Raw genomic sequence first — 27418 nt, forward strand, 5'->3', positions numbered from 1 at the left:
ATTCTTTTGCGTCTGTCACTAACGCCCAGCCTTCAGGAGTTTGAAGCTCGTCACAGTCATTCAATCCTTGAATCCTACTCAGAATACCACAGACAAGGTTTAGACCTTCCGGATTCTCTTGAATGCCGCCATCAGTTCTAGCTTATACCACGAAGATTCTGATTAAAGAATCCAAGAGATATCTACTCAATCTAAGGTAAAACGGAGGTGGTTGTCAGGCACACGTTCATAGGTGAGAATGATGATGAGTGTCACGGATCATCATATTCATCAAGTTTAGGAACAAATGATATCTTAGAATAGAAGCAAGCGTGATTGAATGAAATACAGTAGTAATTGCATTAATCCATCAAGACACAGCAGAGCTCCTCACCCCCAACCATGGGGTTTAGAGACTCATGCTGTAGAAGATACAATGAGAAACGTGTAAAGTGTCATTCCGTAGAGATACAATGTCAAAAGGTCCTATTAATAGTGAACTAGCAACCTAGGGTATACAGAAATGAGTAAATGACGTAAAAATCCACTTCCGGGGTCCACTTGGTGTGTGCTTGGGCTGAGCATTGAAGCTTTCTTGTGTAGAGACTTTTTTTGGAGTTAAACGCCAGCTTTTATGCCAGTTTGGGCGTTTAACTCCAATTTTTGTGCCAGTTCCGGCGTTAAACGCCGGGAATTCTGAAGCTGATTTGCAACGCCGGTTTGGGCCATCAAATCTCGGACAAAGTATAAACTATTATATATTGCTGGAAAGCCCAGGACGTCTACTTTCCAACGAAATTGAGAGCGTGCCAATTGAGTATCTGTAGCTCCAGAAAATCCACTTCGAGTGCAGGGAGGTCAGAATCCAACAGCATCTGCAGTCCTTTTCAGCCTCTGAATCAGATTTTTGCTCGGGTCCCTCAATTTCAGCCAGAAAATACCTGAAATCACAGAAAAACACACAAACTCATAGTAAATCCCAGAAAAGTGAATTTTAAGTAAAAACTAATAAAAATGTAATAAAAACTAACTAAAATATACTAAAAACATACTAAAAACAATGCCAAAAAGCGTATAAATTATCCGCTCATCACAACACCAAACTTAAATTGTTGCTTGTCCCCAAGCAACTGAAAATCAAAGTAGAATAAAAAGAAGAGAATATACTATAGACTCCAAAATATCAAAGAAACTTAGCTCTAATTTGATGAGCGGGACTAGTAGCTTTTTGCTTCTGAACAGTTTTGGCATCTCACTTTATTCTTTGAAGTTTAGAATGATTGGCATCTATAGGAACTCAGAACTCAGATAGTGTTATTGATTCTCCTAGTTAAGTATGATGATTCTTGAACATAGCTACTTTATGAGTCTTGGCTGTGGCCCAAAGCACTCTGTCTTCCAGTAGTACCACCGGATACATATATGCCACAGACACATACTTGGGTGAACCGTTTCAGATTGTGACTCAGCTTTGCTAAAGTCCCCAATTAGAGGTGTCCAGGGTTCTTAAGCACACTCTTTGCCTTGGATCACAACTTTATTATTTATTATTTTTTTTCGTTTTATTTTTTTTGTATTCACTGCTTTTTCTTGTTTCAAGAATCAATTTGATGATTTTTCAGATCCTCAATAACATTTCTCCTTTTACATCATTCTTTCAAGAGCCAACAATTTTATCATTCTTAAAACAACAAATTCAAAAGACATATGCACTGTTCAAGCATTCATTCAGAAAACAAATAGTATTGTCACCACATCAAACTAATTCAACTAGTTTCAAAGATGAATTCGAAATCCTGTACTTCTTGTTCTTTTGTGATTAAAGCATTTTTCATTTAAGAGAGGTGATGGATTCATGGGACATTCATAGCTTTAAGACATGAACCTTAAATTTTATTAATCATGAATTAAGAACAAAACTCAAAAATAGATATAAGATAAGACTAATAGTAATAGAAAACAAAAATTTAAATAGACTCCTAATGATAGAGGTTATCATAGAGTTAGGACTCAACAACCTTGATTTTGAGAAGTGGATACTCCCTTAACTTGTGGGGTATTTGACCCTTCAAGGGAGAGCTTTTGGTGCTTCAACTCCTGTAGCTCACGCCCCTACTTCTCTTGTTCCTTCAGCAATTTGCAGAGCATGCAGTTTTGATTCTGCTGTTCTTCCTTAATTTGTTCCATAGCTTTTTGCAGCTTGGCAACAGATGCTTCTAGACGAGTCCAATAATCAATTTCAGGAAGTTCATGGAGGAACTCCTGCGCCCTCCTTTTGATAGAGTTATCTTGCATTTGTCCTTCCATTGACCTCTTGGTGATTGGGTGCTCAATTGGGATGAATTCATCTACTCCCATCCTCACCCCAGCATCTTTACATAGCAAAGAGATTAAGCTTGGGTAAGCCAGTTTGGCTTCAGTGGAGTTCTTGTTTGCAATTGTATAAATCTCACAAGCAATCAGATGATGAATCTCCACTTCTTTTCCCAGCATAATACAATGAATCATCACTGCTCTCTTGATAGTAACCTCAGAATGGTTACTAGTGGGCAAGATAGAACGCCTTATGAAGTCCAACCAGCCTCTTGCAACTGGTTTGAGATCTCCCCTCTTGAGTTGGTTTGGGACACCTTTTGAATTGGTCATCCACTTGGTTCCAGGGAGGCATATGTCCTCTAGAACTTGATCCAACCCCTTATATACTCTCACCATTCTCCTATTAAAGGATTCAGGATCATCTTGTAGTTGAGGTAATTTGAAGACCACTCTTATTTTGTCCAGATGGAAGTAAATAATTCTCCCTCTGACCATGGTTCTGTAGGTATTGAAAGCAGTTCCAGTCATTCTCTGCTTATCTGTCAGCCACAGATTTGAGTAGAATTCCTGAACCATATTTCTTCCAACCTTTGTCTCAGGGTTGGTTAGAACTTCCCATCCTCTGTTTCGAATTTGCTCTTGGATCTCCGAATATTCATCTTCTTTCAGATCAAATTTAACTTCCGGGATCACTGACCTTAGACCCATTATTTTGTGGTAATGGTCTGCATGTTCTTTGGTTAAGAACTTCTCTTGACTCCAAAGGTCTTTTAGAGAATTCTCTTTCTTGCCTCTTGAATTGGTTTGTTTTCCTTTGGGGGCCATGATCTTGATGAGCCTTAACTTAGTAATCACGGAAAAACACACCAAACTTAGAGGTTTGCTGGTCCTCAAGCAAAAGAAAGGAAAGAGAAGAGATAGAAGGAGAGCAAATTCGAATGGTTTGGGCCACAGCCAAGACTCATAAAGTAGCTATGTTCAAGAATCATCATACTTAACTAGGAGAATCAATAACACTATCTGGATTCTGAGTTCCTATAGAAGCCCATCATTCTGAATTCAAAAGATAAAGTGAGATCCCAAAACTATTCAGAGGCAAAAAGCTAAAAGCCCCGCTCATCTAAGTAATACTGATCTTCATAGATGTTTTTGGAATTCATTGCATATTCTCTTCTTTTTATCTTATTTGATCTTCAGTTGCTTGAGGACAAGCAACAATTTAAGTTTGGTGTTCCGATGAGCGGATAATTTATACGCTTTTTGGCATTGTTTTTAGTATGTTTTTAGTATGTTTTAGTTAGTTTTTATTATATTTTTATTAGTTTTTAGTTAAAATTCACTTTTCTGGACCTTACTATGAGTTTGTGTGTTTTTCTGTGATTTCAGCTATTTTCTGGCTGAAATTGAGGGACCTGAGCAAAAATCTGATTCAGAGGCTGAAAAGGACTGCAGATGCTGTTGGATTCTGACCTCCTTGCACTCGAAGTGAATTTTCTGGAGCTACAAAAACCCAATTGGCACGCTCTCAACTGCGTTGGAAATTAGACTTGCTGGGCTTTCCAGCAATGTATAATAGTCCATACTTTTCCCGAGATTTGATGACCCAAACAGGCGTTCCAAGTCAGCTCAAGAATTCTGGCATAAAACGCCAGAACTGGCACAAGAATGGGAGTTAAACGCCCAAACTGGCACAAAAGCTGGCGTTTAACTCCAAGAAGAGTCTCTACACGAAAATGCTTTAATGCTCAGCCCAAGCACATACCAAGTGGGCCCGAAAGTAGATTTTTATGTCATTTACTCATTTCTGTAAACCCTAGCTACTAGTTCTCTATAAGTAGGACCTTTTGCTATTGTATTTTAATCTTTTGATCACTTTAGATCTTAGGATCATCTTTGGATGCCTAGTCCTTAGATCATGGAGGCTGGCCTCTTGGCCATGCCTAGACCTTGTTCTTATGTATTTTCAACGGTGGAGTTTCTACACACCATAGATTAAGGTGTGGAGCTCTGCTGTACCTCAAGTATTAATGCAATTACTATTGTTCTTCTATTCAATTCAGCTTATTCTTATTCTAAGATATCACTTGTTCCTCAACTTGATGAATGTAATGATCCGTGACACTCATCATCATTCTCACCTATGAACGTGTGCTTGACAACCACCTCCATTCTACCTTAGATTGAGTGGATGTCTCTTGGGTACCTTAATCAGAATCTTCGTGGTATAAGCTAGAATTGATGGCGGCATTCAAGAGAATCCGAAAGGTCTAAACCTTGTCTGTGGTATTCTGAGTAGGATTCAAGGATTGAATGACTGTGACGAGTTTCAAACTCGCGATTGTGGGGCGTTAGTGACAGACGCAAAAGAATCACTGGATTCTATTCCGACATGATCGAGAACTGACAGCTGAATAGCCGTGCTTTGACAGAGCGCGTTGAACATTTTCACTTTGAGGACGGGACTGTAGCCATTGACAACGGTGATGCCCAACATACAGCTTGCCATGGAAAGGAGTAAGAAGGATTGGATGAAGACAGTATGAAAGCAGAGAGACGGAAGGGACAAAGCATCTCCATACGCTTATCTAAAATTCTCACCAATGAATTGCATAAGTATCTCTATCTTTATTTTATGCTTTATTCATAAATCACCTATAACCATTTGAATCTGCCTGACTGAGATTTACAAGATGACTATAGCTTGCTTCATACCAACAATCTCTGTGGGATCGACCCTTACTCGCGTAAGGTTTATTACTTGGACGACCCAGTGCACTTGCTGGTTAGTTGTGCGAAGTTGTGATAAAGAGTTGAGATTGCAATTGAGCGTACCGTGTTGATGGCGCCATTGATGATCACAATTTCGTGCGCCTCACTTGCTCCTTGGCGTGCCAAAGTGTGGGGAGTGAGGGAGAGTAGCGCTCAGTTTGAAAAATGAACTGAGCTTCCCTTCTTTCCTTGTGTAGCGCCCCACCTTGGATTGTGATGCCTTGAGTTCGAACCTTGGGAGAGCCATTTTGGCTTATTTTCTTTGTACAAAGAGTAGCGCTCCTCCCTTGTTCTCCATGGAGCTCCCAGGTTCGAATCCTTGCTAATTCATCTTAGCTTATTTTCCTTGCAAGCTTGGTAGTGTGAGGTTCCTTGTTCGAACCTTGTGGGAATCTTTTTGGCCATTTTTGCTTGTTTTCCTTGCAAGGAGCGTTCCTTGCTTCTCTTGGATCATGAGTTCGAAACTTGGTGGCTTCATTTCTTGGGATTTTGCTTTGAATTTATTTTTGAAGAAGCCCGATAAAGCTCACTTAGTGAACTGAGCTTTATGCTCTTGCCTTGCTTTCTTGCATGCTCAGTTGACTAAGTTAACTTAGCTTTGTGCCTTGCATCCCCCCCTTTTTTTTATTCTTTGTAAAGCTCAGTTCACTCACCCAACCTAGCTTCCCTCTTTTCTCAATGATGCTACACTTTTTCTTCTTCTTTGGGCACGCTCCTTAGTTTGGTCATGGGCCACGCTTTTAAAAGCGTGACCTAAGGCTCCAAAGTGTGCTCCAATTTCAAAGTGTGCCCCAAAGCTCTTTTTTTCTCCTTTTTAACTTATTTTGTGCTTCTTTGCTTCTTTTTCTTCTTATTTTCTACAAGATTTATAAAATTAAAAGATCAAAGAAATATACCATTTAAGCACAAAAACATTCAATATTTAAGCACAAATCATCAATTTCTTGTATGAAAAAGTATAGAAAAACACGACATGGTGACATGTCATCACGCCCTATGGGTGGAAACGGAAGTAGACCAAGGCAGGATAATGGTAAACGATCCCAACAGGCACAGGTGAATACTGCATGTAAGCAGTATGGGAAAGATCATGGTAATAGACCTTGCTTGTTTGGAACATCCAAGTGTTATATTTGTAATGAACCAGGACATATGGCTAAGAATTGCTCAAAAAGGTTTTCTGAGAAATCCAATGCGAACCCAGCAACAAGGTCGAGTGTTTGCTATGACTGCTGATGATGCTATGCAATCAGACGCCCTGATCCAAGGTCAGTGTTATGTTAAAAATCGATTTCTAACTGTACTGTATGATTCGGGTGCATCGCATTCCTTTATTTCTTTAACTGTTGCTCGTGAGTTGGGACTAGATTTTTCTGAGTTGAACTTTGATCTAATTGTCCATACCCCTACATCCCAAAATGCTTTGACCAGTTTAGCGTGCCTCCAAGTACCATTCACTATTAGGAACAGGACTTTTACACATGATCTAATCTGTTTGCCTCTATGTGGTTTAGAAGTTATTCTAGGATTAGATTGGTTATCTAAGTATCATGTTTTCCTTGATTGCTATGAAAAAACTGCTGTTATTCTATCTAATGGTTTAGATATTAAACCATTTTTGTCTCATACTTTATATCTGAATTCTGTAAGAGTTACCTTAGACTGGAGTGATTGCGAGGGGTACGTTCTGTTAGCGGCTAGCTCAAATGACAGTGAATTAAGCTTAGAACGAATCCGAGTGGTGAAGGAATTTCCCGATGTTTTCCCGGATAACATACCTGAGTTTCCTCCTCAGCGAGAGATAGAATTCAGCATTGAACTAGTACCTGGAACTAGACTGATTTCCATAGCACCATACCGGATGTCACCATTGGAACTTGCATAGTTAAAGAAGTAGTTGGATGAGCTACTTGGAAAGAAATTTATTCGTCCCAGTGCATCACCTTGGGGAGCTCCGGTATTGCTAGTAAAGAAGAAGGATGGTGGAATGAGACTTTGCGTAGATTACCGACAGTTAAATAAAGTCACTATCAAGAACAAGTATCCACTTCCATGAATAGATGATTTGATGGATCAGTTGAAAGGTGCAATTGTGTTCTCGAAGATTGATTTGCGATCGGGCTATCACCAGATTTGAGTAAAAGAATCAGATATACCGAAGACTGCATTTAGAACTCGATATGGTCACTATGGGTATACGGTTATGTCGTTTGGACTAACTAATGCTCCTGTGATTTTCATGGATTACATGAATCGTATTTTCCGTCTGTACCTTGATCAGTTCGTAGTAGTTTTCATAGACGATATTCTCATCTATTCGAAGACAAAAAGAGAGCATGAAGAACATGTAAGGACTGTATTACAGATACTGAGGACTCGAAAGTTATATGCTAAACTATCAAAGTGTGAATTTTGGACAGATAAGGTGGCATTTTTGGGACATGTCATATCACAAGGAAGGGATTGATGGATTAAGCAACTTTAGTATGGTGATGAATTTAGTTAAGCTGATAGTTAATAATTTGAATAGAATTTGATCAAACAGCATGTAAATTACCAGAAATCTAAATTGCAGAATGTAAATTAACTAAAACTTAAATAGCAAGGAAGATAAATTGCTGAAACTTAAAATGCAAGAAACTAAAAGAGCTGAAACTTATATTGCAAGAAATGTAATTAACTGAATCTTAAAGTGCAAGAAAGTAAAATTGCAGAATCTAATTACAACGAAACTTAAATTGAATGAATTATAAAGGGAATTGGGTGCAGGGATCCAAATAGTCAGTCAAAACAAAGAAGGAATTTAAATTAGAGAAGTTAAAATTAAAGAAATTCAGAGAAAATGATTCATCAGGGAATGGAGATATTGTAATCCTTGATGAATCAGTTAGGTCTCAACTCATTTCTCAATCATGTTGATAGATCTATGGTAGATTGAAAGTGATTGGATACCAATTCCTTGGTAACCCAATCTCTCTAATTATAATCAACCTGCCAACTCCTTGATCTAGTGATCATGAGAAGAGGTTAACTACATATCTCTCATCTATGAGCCACATTACTTCCCAGGATCTCAATTCCTCCCGAATAGTGTTGATCCAGAGAGTAATGATGGATAGAGGTTTAGTTCAAATGAAGGTGATTCCCCTTCCAAGGCTCACACCCACATTCGCTGAATTAAACCTCCTTCTGGAGTGAATAATCCACGATCAAAGCAGAAGTTATCCAATAGCTACCAAATTGAATTGAGTAGAAGAAGAATTTCATTAATTCATGAGAATTAAATAGATCTCCTCCCTCTAATAAAATTGGGGTTTATTTCATCAATGCTCAAGTGAAATAAAAAAATAGAAAGTTGCAGAGAGGAAATGCAGAAGACAAAATACAAAGGAAAATGAATTCAGATCTATATCTCTAACTAACTTCCTGAAGAGCCAGCCTCCTCTCTTAATCAAATTCTTCTTTATTTATACACTTTCAATTGAGCCTTCAGGTTCTTGGATTGGGCCTCTTGATCCTTATTGGGGTTAATTGGGTTGGCGCCAAATGTGATGAGGAGAAGAGTGTGCCAACTATACATTTCTGAAGTTCAAGCTGGAGTCAACGTTTTCAGCCAAACGTTGAGTCAAACATCTTTGTGAAAAATTGGATTCTGGTTCTGTCATCAACATTTGACTCAACATTGGAGTGCCAATGCTCGCCTATCCAAGCGTACGCGTGCATCACGCATACGCGTGGATGGTGCAAAATACCATTCTATGCGTTTGCGTGACTTGCGCTTCTGCGTGCTTGGGGTCAGAATACTCATCCACGCATGTGCGTACTATACGTGTGCACGTGGATTCAAATCCCAATTTCCAAATTTTAAAAGCCTTGCAAGGGCGTTGGGCTCAGTGTTTGAGTGGCATCGTTCCCTCCAACATTGCTTCATCCACGCATGCGCGTCATGTACGCGTGCGTGTGGATTGTCAAAATATAAGCTTACGCGTACGCGTTGCATGCGCGTGCACGTCGTTAAACTTTTTTCAAAATTGAGATTTTTGGAGCTCAGATCGCGCATGTTGGCATCAGCTTTGGTCTCAACGTTGGAGTGCCAACGTTGCTCTAACCACGCGTGCGCGTAACGTGCGCACCTAGCGTGAGTACGCGTCGCTGCATTTTTTTCCACTTTCTAGAAAGAATTTTTACATGAACAACGTTGGGGGTACCTCCAACGTAGGCACCACCCTTTCAATTGCCTTTCACGTTTGAGGTAGCGTTGGTGGACCAACTTGGCCACCAACGTTACTTCTCCTGCTTGCTTCATCTTTTTCTTTTTCCTCTTCTTTCTTGCTCCTCTCTTGCCTCATTTTCTCCTAAAACCAATCAAACAAAATGCCTCAATGTTTGCTATAATCATGAGGTTCTTGCAATCATTCATAACATTCATCAAAAGTAGCTCAAAACCTTAGGAGATGACTATGTTTACTTGACTTAGGAGATGCATGAATTTCCAATCCAATTGCTTACTTCTTGCTTAAGAAAGTGCATAAAACCTACTAAAAACTAGTGAAAAATGCTTCTGAAACTAGCATAAGATGACTTGTCATTGCAACACCAAACTTAAATCTTGCTTCTCCCCAAGCAAGTAGTGAAATAAGAAAAAGGCATGAAAACAGAGAAGCATGTATGTCCTTATTAGTAAGTAATTGAATTTGGCTCATGGGGTTTTATGCAGACAGAATGCAAGCTCAATTATTACAACTTCTAGATTTAAAATGCTTCTTCAAGTGCTAACTAGAGTTGCTGTGATGAAACCTTTATTCTTTATTGATCCTTGTTAGAATTTTCTTTCATTCCTCTGCTTTAGAAACTTTTTTTTATTGTAGCTCAATGTCAAGTGTTGCAGCAGATTTTTAGCTCAATTTTCAATCAACACATCTTCACTTCAAACACTTATCTCACAAGTCTTCTTAAGAACATTGATGTCCAACACCTCTTTGGGTTACTAAATGTCTTGAAACTAGTTTGCTCTTGATAATGGACTTTTGGTTGATAATCCCGGGTTAGTTAACCAAGTTACAAAGTGTTAAAATACTCCTTAGAACCTAGTCATCCAAGCAGATCCTAGCACAGAGACACCATAGGCATGCGTCTTAAGGTCCAAGCTATTGGTGTCTAGCCTTTATTCTTTGTTTCTTTCATTCTTTCGTTGCCAATTCTTGGCGTTTCTTTCTTTCCTTCTTACCTTTTCTTCTCTTCCAAGGATATTATTTGTCAAAGGTTCACAATAGCACTTAAGCTTACACCAAAACGAGACATTCTATCCTGTAGCTTTATTCTTGAACTTGCTAAACTAGTCAAGCAATTACCACCACTGATCCTCATTCTTATTTCCACCATGTTGCACAATTACTTTATATTTCAACCATTTTCTCTTATTGAATCAAAAGCAAAAGGGACAAGACATAACATTTAGGTTGATGAAGATGAAAATAGCCAAACAACTAGAAAACTTATTTGATAAACCAAAGCAAGCAGAAAATAAAATGCAGACTACTTGAAGGTAGAATGAAGGCAGCAAAATTTGCACTAGTTGAACTAATCAGTAGGGTACAGAGAAACTTCCAATTTATAACATTTTAAAGAAAAGTGAATTAAGTGGCAATACAACCTCTTGGGAGTGTCTTCTAGCTTTCCTTTTGCCATCATCTTCCATAACTTCTGTATCTCCTTTAGTGATGATGTATGATTCTTTCAAGAGGCTGCATTCCCTCCTGCATAATCATTGGAAGTTGCTTGTTTCCCAAGAACTTAAGAAGATGGTTAGCATGCATGAATTTTTGTAGGTTCTTGAAATTACTTTGGTGTGGGAACACCAAACATAGTCCCCTACTACTGTCTATAATGAGATTAATCATATGCATGAAACCTTGTGCTTTATTAAATAAACTAGCAAACAATTGTCAAGAAATTTCCCTAGTTGCTTTGGAATTATGACTCCTGATGTTTTTCAAAGGGTTATAGTGTATTTCCATCAAATCTATGTGGGACACCAAACTTAAAATCACACATTTACGCCCTTTTTTTCTTTTGGTGTGCAACACCAAACTTAATTCCTTGCAATACAGGGGAACTCTTTAATCTTTATTGAAAATGCTTTGAAAAAACACTACCTCAGGTTGGGTTGCCTCCCAATAAGCACTTTTTTATCGTCATTAGCTTGACGTCCTTCATCCTTGTTCACCCCAGCTCATGAATGCTTTCTTCTTTGTTCCAAGATCCTCCCTGATAATGCTTCACTCTGTGACTATTTGCTGTGAATGTGTCATTTTTGGCTTCATTCAGAAGTTCAAGGTTTCCGTATGGAGAAACCTTGGTCACCAGATAAGGTCCAGTCCATTTAGATTTGAGTTTTCCAGGAAAAATCTTGAGCCTGGAGTTGTAGAACAGCACATGTTGCTCTGGTTCAAACTATTTTCTTGTGATCTTCTTGTCATGCCACTTTTTAGCTCTTTCCTTGTATATCTTTGCCTCCAATCTGAATTCATCTAGCTCATTGAGTTGCAATAACCTTTTCTCTCCTGCCGTTTGAGAGTCAAGATTGAGGAGCTTAGTGGCCCAGTAAGCTTTATGTTCTAGCTCCACAGGAAGGTGACATGATTTTGAAATGGTGACTTTCCAATTGTGGTTTTGACTGCGGTTCTATATGCCTACAAGGCATCATCCAATTTCAATTCCCTGCCCAGTCTTTGATGACAAGTCATCTTAGCCTAGTTTCACTAGTCTTTTTCCTTTGTTTTCAATAGGTTTTATGCACTTACTTGAGCCATAAGTAAGCCAATTGGGTAGAATTTTATGTTTCCTTTGATTCAATCAATCATGGATAAATTGATGCATTTTCATGAGATTTTGTGCTATAATTGTCATATATTATGAAAGAGAAATAATCTCATGATTTGGAGCATAGCTTTGATGCTTTTGATTGATTGATGATAGGTGAAAAAGTTTTGAAGAAGGTTGAAGAAAGAAGGAATGGCAAAGAGCAAAAGAGGACAAAAAGCTTGAGCTGAAGTTTGCCTCAAACTTTAGCTCAAACGTGAGGAAGAGCTTGATTTTACCCTGGAGGCATCAAAAGTTTGCGCCAACGTTTGCCTCAAACTTGAGGTCAAATGTTGGTACCATAAGAGCAAGAGAAGAAACACACTGGAGGCCAAAAGCTTGCGCCAACGTTTGCCTCAAACTTTGAGTCAAACGTTGGCGCCACAACAAGAAGACCCAGGGAGCAAAAAGCTTGCACCAACGTTTGCCTCAAACTTTGAGTCAAACGTTGGCGCCAATCTAGCAAGGAAGGGTACTCTGTTTGAAGCCTTGAACAAGCCAACGTTTGCGCCAATGTTTGCCTCAAACGTTGGGCCAAACGTTGGCCAAAAAAACTGCAAGGGAGGAGCCACATTTGAGTCCAAGTTTGAGGTCCAACTTGAGCTCAAACGTGGATAGCAGCACAAGAAGCAATATGCAACAAAAAGCTTTGACTCAAACTTTTATGGTTCATGGCCCGGTTCACAAGTGGGTTTCTCCCCAATACCAAGAGCAATCAACAGAGGCTATTGTCAACCCAATTTCATCAAGATCAAAGGCCCAATTCAAGGCTTGAAGACCATTTAAAGAGAGAGTATAAATAGTTGAGAATTTAAGTTTTTGGGAGAGCTTTTCTTTTAATTTTGCTGGGTAGTTTTGGAGAGCTTTTGTTTTTTTGAGTTATTTGGAGACTCTGAGTCTTGAGGAAGGAGAATTGAATTCTCTTCCTCTTAGTTTTCTTGTTTTCAATTTCATTTACACTTGTCTTGAGTCTTGGGTGTTGAAGAATTGAAGAAATTCTGTCTCAATCTCACCTTGAGATCTCTCTGTCTCACTTTACCGCAACTTTTGGAAATTGAATTTGGTTTTGCTTATTCTTCTGTTTGATCTTTAATCTTTCTTCAATTGAATTCTAAATTTGGATCTAGGAAGGCAGTGAGATCTAGACTTGGCTATCTAGTCTCTTGAGTCCTGAGATCTACATCTTTCAATTTCAATTTCCTTGTTTCATTGCTACACCAAGCTTATTTTCATTTTCATTTAAGATCCGGTTTAATTGAATCCATCTTTTACATTTCTGTTTGTTGAATTTTACTGTTCTTTGTTTAATTTCTGCAAATCACACTCCCAATTCCCTTTATAATTCAAGCCATTTATATTCTTTTCACTTTAAGTTTCTACAATTTACATCTCTTGCACTTTAAGTTTCTGCCATTTAATTTCTTGTTCTTTAAGATTCAGCACTTTATTTTCTGTTCTCTTAAATTTTCTGCAAATTACCCATTCCCTTTTACATTCTATGCAATTTAATTCTTGTCGAACACAAGTTCACCTAAATCAAGTTCTGTTTGCTTGACTAAATCAACCACTAAACTAAAATTGCTCAATCCTTCAATCCATGTGGGATCGACCTCACTCCCGTGAGTTTTATTACTTGATGCGACCCGGTGCACTTGCCGGTGAGTTTTGTGTCGGATCGTTTCTCGCACATCAAGTTTTTGGCGCCGTTGCCGGGGATTGAAATAGATTGACAATGATTAAGTGAAGTGGAGATCTAGATGAAGCATTTTTTTCCTTTTCTATTTCTTTAATTTTTGACTAACCCTCTAACTGTTTGAATTTTTGCTTAAGCTAACTAAAACTTCATTCTAGCAATGGATTGAAGTGTCACTGGTCGTGTGTTTCTCTTGTTTTGTTTGTATGTCAGGTACAGGGAGAGCTACTCCTATTTTATCTGAAGCTGACCAGAGAACTCTCAGGAGACTAAGAAGAGCTGAAAGAGGGAAAGGCATTGTTGGAGAGGAAAAGTCTGAGGAAGAATATCATGAGATGGAAGGAGATCTATCTAATCCCAATCCACCAGGGGGAGCAGCTAACAATAACAACAATCCACCACAGAGGAGAGTTTTGGCCTCCTACACATTTGCAAATCCCAAACACTATGGAAGCAGCATCTTAACTCCAAATGTAAATGCAAACAACTTCGAACTAAAGCCACAACTCATCACCTTGGTTCAAAATAATTGCTCTTATGGAGGAGGACCACTTGAAGACCCCAACCAACACTTGTCCACCTTCTTGAGGATTTGTGACACTGTCAAAACTAATGGTGTGCCTCCTGACAGCTACAAACTACTGCTATTCCCATTCTCTCTCAGAGACAAAGCCACTCAATGGTTGGAATCCTTCCCAAGAGACAGCATCAACAATTGGGATGATTTGGTAACCAAGTTCCTTGCCAAATTTTACCCACCTCAAAGGGTCATTAGGTTGAAAACTGAGGTACAAACATTCACACAAATGGAGGCTGAACCCATCTATGAGGCATGGGAGAGATACAAGGCTCTAATCAGGAAGTGTCCTCCTGAAATGTTCACTGAATGGGATAGGTTGCAGAATTTTTATGAAGGCTTAACATTGAAATCCCATGAAGCATTGGATCACTTAGCTGGAGGCTCTTTACAACTCATGAAAACTGCAGAGGAAGCCCAGAATCTCATTGATATGGTGGCCAACAACCAGTACTTCTTTGCTCACCAAAGGCAACGTCAACCATCACAAAGGAAAGGAGTGATGGAGTTGGAAGGAGTGGATTCAATCCTAGCTCAAAACAAAATGATGCAACAGCAGATCCAACAACAATTTGAGCAAATGACCAAGAGGATTGACAATCTCCAAGTTGCAGCAGTCAACACGAGCCAACCATCAACCACTTGGGGGCACAATGAAGAAATTCAAGAGGAGCAACAGCAAGAACAAGTTCAGTATATGCACATTCAGAATTCTGGATCAAATGAAGTCTATGGTGATACTTACAATCCCTCTTGGAAAAACCATCCCAACCTCAGATGGGGAGACAACCACAATCAAACTCAGCAGTTATGGCAAAGGAACTCAACTCAAAACAATTGGGAAAACACAAACCACAACAACCAGCCGAATAATAACCAAACCACATACAGAAAACCCCAAAACAATTACCCCAACTCCAACCATTATCCATCCAATAACTAACTCACTAACCAAAATACTTACCATCAATCATCAAACACCCCACAACCAACCAATCTCACAAGACTCTCAGAGAATCACTAATCTGGAGATGCTCATGGAGAAGATGATGAAGAACCAAGAATTGACCACAAAGAACTAAGAAGCCTCCATGAAGAGCCTAGAGAGGCAGATTGGGCAAATCTCCAAGCAGATTTCTGTTGAGAGGCCGTCAAGCTCACTACCAAGTGACACAATTCCAAATCCTAAGGAAGAGTGCAAGGCGATACAGTTAAGAAGTGGGAGAACATTGACAAGCAACAATGACACTACAAAGAAGCAAGTGGAAAACAACAAGAGGCCAATAGAGGAGGAAGGTGACAAGACACAAGCTGAAGGAAAGGAAACCAATGATAAGGATGTAACAGCAAGCAAGCAAACTCGCAATCAGGCTCAAGAGAAGGATAAGCAACCACGCAACTCAAAGGAAGCAATGAAAGAATCAACCAAGGATCACAGGCAGGGAGTGAACTTCACACCTCCATTGCCTTATCCTCAAAGGTTCAGCAAAGAGACTAAGGACCAACACTTTCATAAGTTCCTTGAAACTTTCAAGAAACTGGAGATCAACATTCCCTTGGCTGAAGCACTTGAGCAAATGCCCCTATATGCCAAGTTCTTGAAGGAGCTTATCAACAAGAAAAGGAGTTGGCTTGAGAAAGAAACTGTGTTGCTCACCGAGGAATGTAGTGCGGTGATTCAAAGGGGCATTCCACCAAAACTTAAGGATCCAGGAAGCTTTGTACTCTCATGCACCATTGGCAGAATAATTCTCAACAAAGCTCTCTGTGACCTTGGTGCCAGTATCAACTTAATGCCCCTCTCAATGATGAGAAAGCTTGCCATAGAAGAACTTAAACCCACCAGAATGTCATTGGTCATGGCTGAGAGATCAATCAAAACACCCAATGAAATTGTGGAGAATCTGTTGGTGAAGGTTGGGAAGTTTATTTTCCCAGTGAATTTTGTGATTTTGGATACTGAAGAGGAAGGAAACAATTCAATCATTTTGGGAAGGCCATTTCTAGCCACAGCAAGAGCCATCATTGATGTAGAAAAAGGAGAGATGATCTTCAGGGTCCATAATGAACAAATGGTCATAAACGTTTTTAAGTCAATGCAACACACTCCTGAGCAAGAAGATTACATGAGAGTGGATATGATAGAGAGTTTAGTGGAAGAAATGTTGGAAGATAATCTTCAAGAGCAAGAAGGAAATCAAGAGGCAACAGAGGAACAAGTAGCCAAGATTTCTATTGAACAAGAGGAAAAACAAGACAAGAAGGAAGAAGTACGAAAACAAGAACTGAAGCCATTACCTACCCACCTCAAATATGCATTCCTGGGCACATCAGAGAGCTTCTCAGTGATCATCAATTCATCCCTGACAAAAAAGGAAGAAGGAGAACTTCTTGACCTACTCAAAGCTCACAAAGATGCTTTAGGATGGACCATTGACGACCTGAAAGGCATCAGCCCTGCAGTGTGTATGCATAAGATCCTCTTAGAGGACAACTCCAAACCAGTGGTTCAACCTCAAAGAAGGCTAAATCCCACAATGAAGGAAGTTGTCCAGAAGGAAGTAATGAAGTTGTGGAATGCAGGGATAATCTTTCCAATATCTGACAGCTCATGGGTGAGCCCGGTCCAAGTTGTACCAAAGAAAGGAGGAATGACAGTCATCACCAATGAGAAGAATGAGTTAATCTCTACTAGAACAGTGACTGGGTAGAGGATGTGCATAGACTATAGAAGATTGAATGATGCCACCAGGAAAGATCACTTTCCTCTCCCATTCATTGATCAGATGCTGGAAAGATTGGCCGGCCATGCCTATTATTGCTTCTTGGATGGATATTCTAGGTACAATCAAATCATGGTGGACCCCAAAGACCAAGAGAAGACTGCCTTCACATGTCCATTTGTAGTTTTTGCATACAGAAGGATGCCATTTGGGCTATGCAATGCCCCAGCCACATTTCAGAGGTGTATGCTCTCCATTTTCTCTGATATGGTCGAAAAGTTTTTAGAGGTCTTCATGGACGATTTTTCTGTTTTCGGTGACAATTTCAACGCTTGCCTGAAACATCTAACTCTTGTCTTGAAATGGTGCCAAGAAACTAATTTGGTTTTGAACTGGGAGAAGTGCCATTTCATGGTACCCGAAGGGATTGTTCTTGGTCATAAAGTTTCAAGAAAAGGGATAGAGGTTGACAAGGCAAAGGTTGAGATCATAGAAAAACTCCCTCCACCAACTAATGTGAAATCTGTTAGAAGTTTCTTGGGGCATGCAGGATTTTATAGAAGGTTTATCATGGATTTCTCTAAAATAGCCAAACCTTTGAGTAATCTACTGATGATTGATAATCCTTTTGTCTTTGATGAAACTTGCCATCATGCCTTTGAAACTCTAAAAAACAGACTCACAACAGCACCAATCATCACACTCCCGAAATGGGAACTACCGTTTGAACTTATGTGTGATGCAAGTGACATTGCAATTGGTGCCGTACTTGGACAAAAGAAGGGAAACTTGCATCATGTCATATATTATGCAAGTAAGGTTTTGAATTAGGCTCAAAAAAATTACACCACAACAAAAAAGGAGTTGCTGGCTGTAGTTTATGCATTTGATAAGTTTAGATCATACTTGATAGGATCCAAAATTGTAGTTTATACTGACCATGCTGCTCTTAAGTATTTAATGACAAAACAGGATGCTAAACCTAGACTCATTAGGTGGATATTGCTCCTACAAGAGTTTGATATTGAAATTAAAGACAGAAAGGGCAATGAAAATCAAGTTGCTGATCACTTGTTAAGGCTGCCACAAGAAACAATTCAAGAAGCATCTCATCCAGTGAATGAAAGTTTTCCAGATGAACACCTCTTGCAGATTTAACAAGCTCCTTGGTTTGCAGACATTGCAAACTATAAGGTTGGAAGAAAAATCCCTAAGAAATTCACCAAGCAACAAACAAAGAAGTTACTCAATGAAGCAAAGAAATTTCTATGGGATGAACCATTTTTATTCAGAAGGTGTTCAGATGGAGTGATAAGGAAATGTGTCCCTGAGAGTGAAATGAGCAACATTTTGTGGCACTGTCACGGTTCATCCTTTGGAGGACATTTTAGACCTAAAAGAACAGCAGCCAAGGTGCTTCAAAGTGGATTTTATTGGCCGACCATCTTTAAGAATGCCAGAGAGTTTGTTCATCAATGTAACGAATGCCAAAAAGCTGGGGGTCTGACAAGAAGGAACGAGATGCCTCAAAACTATATCTTGGAAGTGGAGCTATTTGATCTCTGGGGCATTGATTTCATGGGCCCATTCCATTCCTCTTACTCTTTCAAGTACATCTTGGTAGCAGTAGAATACGTCTCAAAATGGGTAGAAGCCATAGCCACGACCACGTGTGATGCACAAGTTGTCCTTCAATTCCTAAAGAAACACATATTCATTAGGTATGGAGTACCTAGGGGACTGGTGAGTGATGGTGGTAGCCACTTTTGCAATAAAAAGATGGAGAAACTACTTCATAAGTATGGAGTGATACATAAAGTAGCTACACCTTATCACCCCCAGACCAATAGTCAGGCAGAACTTGCCAATAGGGAGCTGAAACAGATTCTGGAGAAGACAGTAGGGGCTACTAGAAAAGATTGGGCTAGAAAGCTAGAAGATGCACTTTGGGCATACAGAACAGCATTCAAGACACCTATTGGGAAATCCCCCTTTCAACTACTGTATGGCAAATCTTGTCACCTCCCTGTAGAGCTTGAACATAAAGCTTTTTGGGCCACTAAACTCCTCAACCTTGATTCCCAGGCTGCAGGAGAGAAAAGGTTGTTACAACTGAATGAGTTGGATGAATTCAGGCTAGAAGCTTATGAGAGTGCTAAGATACACAAGGAAAGAGCTAAGAGGTGGCATGATAAGAAGATCATAAAGAAGGAGTTCAAGCCAAGACAGCAAGTACTCCTGTATAACTCAAGGCTTAAAATCTTTCCTGGGAAACTTAAGTCTAAATGGACCGGCCCATATTTGGTGACAAAGGTTTTTCCTTATGGAAGCCTTGAATTGCAAGATGAAACAACAAAGAGTCATTTCATGGCAAATGGTCACAGAGCAAAGCCTTACTTAGGAGGACAATGGGACAAGGAGAAGGAAGTCCAGAATCTGAGCTAAACAAGCATAGAGAATGTCAAGCTAGTGACAATAAAGAAGTGCTTGTTGGGAGGCAACCCAACCTAAGGTAATTTTCTTTTCATAGTTTTTCAATAAAAATGTTGAATAATTAAGTATGTATTGCAAGAAGCTAAGTCTGGTGTTGCACACCAAAATAATTTAAGGGAGAATGAAGGATTCTAAGTTTGGTGTTCCACCAAAATCTCATTTAAAAGCATACTCTCACCTCATGCATAACGCTAGCTCCAAGCAATCAGACAAATTATTCAACAAGTTAATTGCTTTTTAGTTTTAGTTCCATAACCTTTAGCAAGGCCAAAAGAATTCATAAATGTACAACCTGTTGCATTAGAGACAATGGTAAGGAATTAAGTTTGGTGCTCCCACACCAAATTAAATCCAAAATCCACACTCAATTCATGCATACTAACCAGTCACCTAAGGGCTTGAGAAGCAAGCAACTTTCGAGAATTGTGCAGGAAACTAATCACCATTTAAAGACATTATGCATCATAACTCAAAAGGAGCACAACAAAAGAACTGCAAACCAATAGGTTGTATCTATACTTAACTCTTGCGGTTGAGAAATGCTTTGACTTATGTCTTGCTAAAGTGTTCATCTAGTACAAGTAGAATCACTCTTTGCAATAAGTAAGCTAGCCTAAGTGTATGCTTGTGTGTTTACTTTCACTTAACTAAAAGCATGCTCTGTCCCCTGCATCTTTAATTCAGTAAAAGAAATGTTTGAAATGTGAAGTAAGATAGTTCTTTGTTAACTGGAAGTACAATAAGGGTAAGTGGTGGTATGAATGTGTGATTGTATGATAGCTCACTTTTAGTGAATAAAAGAACTAGACTGTCTCCTTTTAAGTAGAAAGTAGCTCACTGTCTATGAATCTCAATCAAATAAAAGTCCTTGGTTAGAAAGAAAAACAAAAAGAGAAAAGAAAAGAGCCAAAGGTGGCAGCAGAACAAAAGAAAAAAAAAAGAAATAAAACTGGACACCAATAGCTTGAACCTTAGAATATATGCCTGTGGTGTCTTTGTACTAGGATCTGCTTGGATTATTAAGTTCTTTGGAGTGCATCAACACTTGATAACTTGGGTTAACTAACCCGGGATTATCAACTGAAAGTCCACTATCAAGAGCGACCTAACTACAAGGCATTTAGTAACCCAAAGAGGTGTTGGGCATCAATGTTCTAAGAAGAAATATGAGCCAAGTGTCTATAGTGAATAATGTGTCAAGCATAAATAAAGAAAAGAGCTTGTTACACATGACACTGAACAAAAGCTTATAGAAAAAAATAGTGACCAAGGACAAAGGAATAATGAGAGGTCATAGCAGTGTGTTGCTTGATGCTTGGAGGAGACTTTCTAGGCCTAAATGTCAATAAGAAGTGAGTATTTACATATCTACATAAAACCCCATGAGCTACCAATAATACTCTGCTAGCATAAACATCCTCTTCCATTTCATTCTTTCTTCTCAATAAATGCAGTACTTGCTTGGGGACAAGCAAGCTTTAAGTTTGGTGTTGTGATGACAAGTCATCTTAGCCTAGTTTCACTAGTCTTTTTCCTTTGTTTTCAATAGGTTTTATGCACTTTCTTGAGCCATAAGTAAGCCAATTGGGTAGAATTTCATGTTTCCTTTGATTCAATCAATCATGGATAAATTGATGCATTTTCATGAGATTTTGTGCTATAATTGTCATATATTATGAAAGAGAAATAATCTCATGATTTGGAGCATAGCTTTGATGCTTTTGATTGATTGATAATAGGTGAAAAAGTTTTGAAGAAGGTTAAAGAAAGAGGGAATGGCAAAGAGCAAAAGAGGACAAAAAGCTTGAGCTAAAGTTTGCCTCAAACTTTAGCTCAAACGTGAGGAAGAGCTTGATTTTACCCTGGAGGCATCAAAAGTTTGCGCCAACGTTTGCCTCAAACTTGAGGTCAAACGTTGGCACCATAAGAGCAAGAGAAGAAACACCCTGGAGGCCAAAAGCTTGCGCCAACGTTTGCCTCAAACTTTGAGTCAAACGTTGGCGCCACAACAAGAAGACCTAGGGAGCAAAAAGCTTGCGCCAACGTCTGCCTCAAACTTTGAGTCAAACATTGGCGCCAATCTAGCAAGGAAGGGTACTCTGTTTGAAGCCTTGAACAAGCCAACGTTTGAGCCAATGTTTGCCTCAAACGTTGGGCCAAACGTTGGCAAAAAAAACTGCAAGGGAGGAGCCATGTTTGAGTCCAAGTTTGAGGTCCAACTTGAGCTCAAACGTGGATAGCAGCACAAGAAGCAATCTGCAACAAAAAGCTTGAGTCAAAGTTTGCCTCAAACTTTGACTCAAACTTTTATGGTTCATGGCCCGGTTCACAAGTGGGTTTCTCCCCAATACCAAGAGAAATCAACAGAGGCTATTGTCAACCTAATTTCATCAAGATCAAAGGCCCAATTCAAGGCTTGAAGATCATTTGAAGAGAGTGTATAAATAGTTGAGAATTTAAGTTTTCGCGAGAGCTTTTCTTTTAATTTTGCTGGGTAGTTTTGGAGAGCTTTTGTTTTTTTGAGTTATTTGGAGACTCTGAGTCTTGAGGAAGGAGAACTGAATTCTCTTCCTCTTAGTTTTCTTGTTTTTAATTTCATTTACACTTGTCTTGAGTCTTGGGTGTTGAAGAATTGAGGAAATTCTGTCTCAATCTCACCTTGAGATCTCTCTGTCTCACTTTACCGCAACTTTTGGAAATTGAATTTGGTTTTGCTTATTCTTCTGTTTGATCTTTAATCTTTCTTCAATTGAATTCTAAATTTGGATCTAGGAAGGCAGTGAGATCTAGACTTGGCTATCTAGTCTCTTGAGTCCTGAGATCTACATCTTTCAATTTCAATTTCCTTTTTTCATTGCTACACCAAGCTTATTTTCATTTTCATTTAAGATCCGGTTTAATTGAATCCATCTTTTACATTTCTGTTTGTTGAATTTTACTGTTCTTTGTTTAATTTCTGCAAATCACACTCCCAATTCCCTTTATAATTCAAGCCATTTATATTCTTTGCACTTTAAGTTTCTGCAATTTACATTTCTTGCACTTTAAGTTTCTGCCATTTAATTTCTTATTCTTTAAGATTCAGCACTTTATTTTCTGTTCTCTTAAATTTTCTGCAAATTACCCATTCCTTTTTACATTCTATGCAATTTAATTCTTGTCGAACACAAGTTCACCTAAATCAAGTTCTGTTTGCTTGACTAAATCAAGCACTAAACTAAAATTGCTCAATCCTTCAAACCCTGTGGGATCGACCTCACTCCCGTGAGTTTATTAATTGATGCGACCCGGTGCACTTGCCGGTGAGTTTTGTGTCGGATCGTTTTCCGCACATCAAGTTTTTGGCGCCGTTGCCGGGGATTGAAATAGATTGACAATGATTAAGTGAAGTGGAGATCTAGATCAAGAATTTTTTTTTTCCTTTTCTATTTCTTTAATTTTTTACTAACCCTCTAACTGTTTGAATTTTTGCTTAAGCTAACTAAAACTTCATTCTAGCAATAGATTGAAGTGTCACTGGTTGTGTGTTTCTCTTGTTTTGTTTATATGGTGTGGCCACTTTGTGAATTACTCCATATTTGTAGAGTAATTTTTCCATTTGTTTGTTACAAAAATGGCTGCCACCATCACTGATAAGGCCTTTAGGCACTCCATATCTAGTGAAGATGTGTCTTTTAAGGAACTGAAGAATAATTGGTGCATCACAAGTAGTTATTGTGATAGCCTCTACCCACTTGGATACATATTCTACTGCTACTAGAATGTATTTGAAAGAATAGGATGGGGGAAAAGGGCCCATGAAATCCACACTCCATAGATCTAAGTGCATAAATGAGAGGTTTCTTAACTCATGTATGCCTCACAAATGGATCATTCAACACGTGATTTATTTTTAACATTCGCTTTAATATATTCAAGTACATAAAGCAACGTAACATGTAAGCATAGAGTGGCAGCCATAAGATTAAGATTAAATGACTAAGAGCATTGAATTAAAGTTATACCTCTCAAATGGGTATATCCATTGATATTGGACTGGGCCTCCCACTCTTGCTTCATACGGAAGATGAATGGGCAAATGCTCCATGCAGTTAAAATATCCTGGAGGAAAAATTTGCTCCAACTTACATGTGGTGGTGATAATATTTTGCTCCATCAACAATAAGTCATCGGCGTATAAAATTGTGGAGCACAAATCCTTGAAAAAATTTCTTAATTCAGCTATAGGCTTCTAGATTTGAAGTTGAAGATTGGCAAAGGCAATTGGTAACAAACATTCCATAAAGACATGATAGTCATGGCTTTTCATCCTAAACAGTTTCCCTTCTTGAATATTTATGCATCTACGCAAATTAGAAGCATATCCATCTCGCATTTTAATCTCACTAACCCATTTATAGACTACCCTTTTTTGTTTCATAGAGAGAGTGAATTTTGCTTTAGGTTTCATGTATTTTCCATTCGGTAACAATTGCAACTCTAAATCCTTCCATCGGCAAAGTTCTTTCAAATCCATTCTTGCCTTCACATTGTCTTTAGTCTTGTCTTTAAATCCAATACTGTATTAAAGATATTATCAAAGACATTTTTCTCAATGTGCATCACATCAAGGTTATGTCTTAACAAATTGTCTTTCCAATATGGTAACTCCCAAAATATACTTCATTTTGTCCAATTATGAGAAATACCAAAACCAAGACATGAACAAGATTGACCTTCTGTCCTTCTTGGAAGATTGCAAACACTTCGCCAAACCTCCTCGCCTGACAATCTAACTGGAGCTCGAGCTGTCACAACTCGATTTTACAAGAATGAAACCTTATTTCTTCGATATGAATGATCCAAGGAAAAAAATTGACGATGGCTATCGAACCAAGAGCATTTACCACCATGTTTTAAAGTAAAAGCAATTAATTGATTCATACAACACGGATATGCTAATTTACCTGCAGTGCTCCAACCCGATAACATGCGATATGTAGGAAAATTGTTTATAGTCCACATAAGTGCAGCTTTCGTCCAAAAATTCTTCTTTTGGGATATGTCATATATAATGACACCTCCATTCCATAACAGCTTCAACTCATCTATCAACAATTGCAAATAAACGTCTATTTTTCCCTTAAGATTATAGGGTGCTTGAATTATTAAGGTCAGGAACATATATGGTGTGTTCATGCATAGTTCTGGTGGAAGATTGTAGGGAGTCACAATCACAGGCCATCAAGAGTAAGGGGTAGTTGATTGATTATAGGGGGAAAATCTATCAGCACATAAACCTAATCTCACATTCCTTAGTTCAGCTGCAATGTCCGAATCCTTGAGATCAAATTGCTTCCATGCTTCCCCGTCCGATGGGTGACATAGTACTCCTGGTTCTCTCTATTGTGCACGGTGCCAACTCATATGTGGAGCAGAACTCAAAGAAGCATATAATCATTTTAATCTAGGAATAAGAGGCAAGTAGTGCATCCTCTCCTTGTGTCTTCTATTCACTTTTTTTGCATCATACCGTGGTGCACCAAAAAACTTGCATTCCTTTAAATCTTTGCAATCTTTTGCATAGAACAACATGCAACCATTAACGCAACAATCAATCTTTACTGAAGTTAACCCAAGTTTAGAAAGTATTTTTTTAGTTTCATAGAAGTTTTTTGGAATTACAATATCTTTCGGATGGGTCTCTCTCATGAGTTGAAGCAGTTCATCGATAGATCGCTGAGAAATATTCTCTTTAGATTTAATTGTCATTAATCTAACAGTAAATGAAAGTTCAGTGTGGTTTTCACATCTTGGCCATAAAGGCTTTTTTGATGCATGCAACAAGTCATAGAAATTCTTAGCATTGGCATTTGGAGACTCCTCGTCCTCAGAATCACCGTGGCCTTCAAACTCAAATCCAGTAAAAACTTCATAAATTAGCACCTCTATCCTATTAGGGTGTGCACTACTCCCAGCTCCCCCGTCCTATTAGGATCTCACATAAGGTTGGGTAGTTTTCTCCATAACTTGTCCAAAGCCAATAATCAAGAACAAATCCTTCCCTATATAGATGGATTATTACATCTTCAGACTTCATATAAAGGTTATTTTTACACCTAGAACAAGGGCATCTAATTTGTCCACTTAACAAATCTGCTGATCTCTTAGCAAAGGAAATAAATTCTTCTACCCCTTTTGTAAATTCACTAGTTAAATCTTTTTGACCAGGTCATAGTCTATTATACATCTAATTGCGACTCTGACTCATATTCAAAACTTGTCTCATTGTAATAGTGTATCTTAACTAAATGCATGAACAAATCACGTTTTAAGAACAACAATAAAACATTAATTGATAAACAATTAAGTAAATAAAAATAAAGTACCTTAACTCGTTGGATGTCCTCACACAATTACAAAGCTTGAAAATAGAATGGAAGCTACGCAATTAACTTCAAACCTAAACAAAAAAATAAAATAGAACCTACTTAAATTTATTATAAATAAATAGATGCTGGAAAAGCTTTTTATTATAAATAAATAAATTCAAACTTTATACATAATACATGTGAGAAATAGGATAAGGAGAAACTGAACTAAACCTAGTTAAATCAAATGCTTCTTCGGTTACATGGGTTTGGATTTTATTCCTTTTTACACTGCCTCAATTATTATTACTATTATTATTCTTATTATATGAGACCAATTAATTTATGTGTCACAAAATAAAAAATAGAATATTAGGCTAATCAAGATCTAGCATTAACTTTTGGAGTTGCTAAAGGCTCAAGTCACGGCAAGAAGCTCAATAACCAAAGCATGATAGCTGCAATAATTAATTAGATTCTATAACCTGTTTAATCAAATCTTCTTATGTTGATTTACATATATATGACTATGCTTAGCAGTTAACATCAACAACTAAGCAACCTCCAACAAGAACAAAACAATATAAGTTCACATATGAAGAACAAAATTAGCTAAAAATAAGAAGAAAAAAAGAGAACAAAAATAAATGGGAAAGATGTGACATGTTGATATATATTAAATTGCTGAGATTAATATTATTATTCTAATTTCAGAATACATATTAGTTTCCATTTAATATATACTTGTTAATTATTGTATAGATTAATATTATTATTTTGATTTTCGTTGCAATTATTATATATGTCAGCATCAATCACATGCCATACAAATAAAGGCACAAGAAGCTAAGCAATATATGTCTATATAAGCTCGTTCACGTTCCTAAGCTAAAATTGCAATCTCAGTTAATTGAGCAAGCACACAATTCTTAACCTTCAGATAAAATACGTTAACTTACTGATTCTGACGGGAAAAATGGGCAAGACTTCCTTCGCAGAAACCTCTGGTGCAAGGAAATGCCTCAATCTGAAGGTATTTTTTGCTGTATTCTAAAAACAATTAACGGAACAATTGAGCTGAAGCTGCAAAAAACGAAGATAAAATCACCATAAAAGTGCAACCAAACTAGAATAAGGCCATGATATTCAATCTACACTTACACAACAAAGTGAAATTCAACCAGGTGGCATTCATCCATAATCCATATTCCATGTAAGGAAAGATAATCGCAGGTAAAAGAATGGAGCATAAGCTTCACAGAGAAAGTTTCAATATTATTTTTATTATTTATTTATGTATTATTATTATTATTGAAAGCTTATAAGGACATAGAATCAGTGAAAAACAAAGCAACTGAAGATATATGTGGATAATCACAGGAACAGGGGAGATCAAACCCAACAGGCTCCTCTTCGAAAAAGCCAGAGTCTTTGATGGCAGAACAAACCGTGCCATTTCCCGAACCCCTAAATTGAGACCTCATGAATTTTCCAATCAGAAAGACAAACAAGCACACACAAAAACCTTAAAACGCTAATAAAAGATAGAAGAAGAAAGTTCGACAGTATCGCATGAAATTAAGTATATGTATGCCTACCATACACAAAGTTATTATGTATGCCTTATATATATGTATGCCTACCATTCCCTGCTTCA

General features: G+C 38.2%; 2 long non-coding RNA genes across 2 annotated transcripts; one reads left to right on the forward strand and one right to left on the reverse strand.

The window, feature by feature from the left end:
• Positions 1 to 292: 292 nt before the first annotated feature.
• LOC140174979 (uncharacterized) lies at positions 293 to 27272 on the reverse strand. Its single transcript, XR_011865142.1, has 4 exons — positions 27140 to 27272; positions 26721 to 26844; positions 25780 to 25853; positions 293 to 920 (listed from the first exon to the last, which is right to left on the reverse strand). It is a non-coding gene; the product is annotated as an uncharacterized lncRNA (long non-coding RNA).
• LOC112713004 (uncharacterized) lies at positions 26839 to 27418 on the forward strand. The gene is made up of 2 exons (XR_003158031.3): positions 26839 to 26994; positions 27142 to 27418. It is a non-coding gene; the product is annotated as an uncharacterized lncRNA (long non-coding RNA).

Source organism: Arachis hypogaea, chromosome 9 (genome assembly GCF_003086295.3).
Source record: "Arachis hypogaea cultivar Tifrunner chromosome 9, arahy.Tifrunner.gnm2.J5K5, whole genome shotgun sequence".
Classification (NCBI taxonomy): domain Eukaryota; kingdom Viridiplantae; phylum Streptophyta; class Magnoliopsida; order Fabales; family Fabaceae; genus Arachis; species Arachis hypogaea.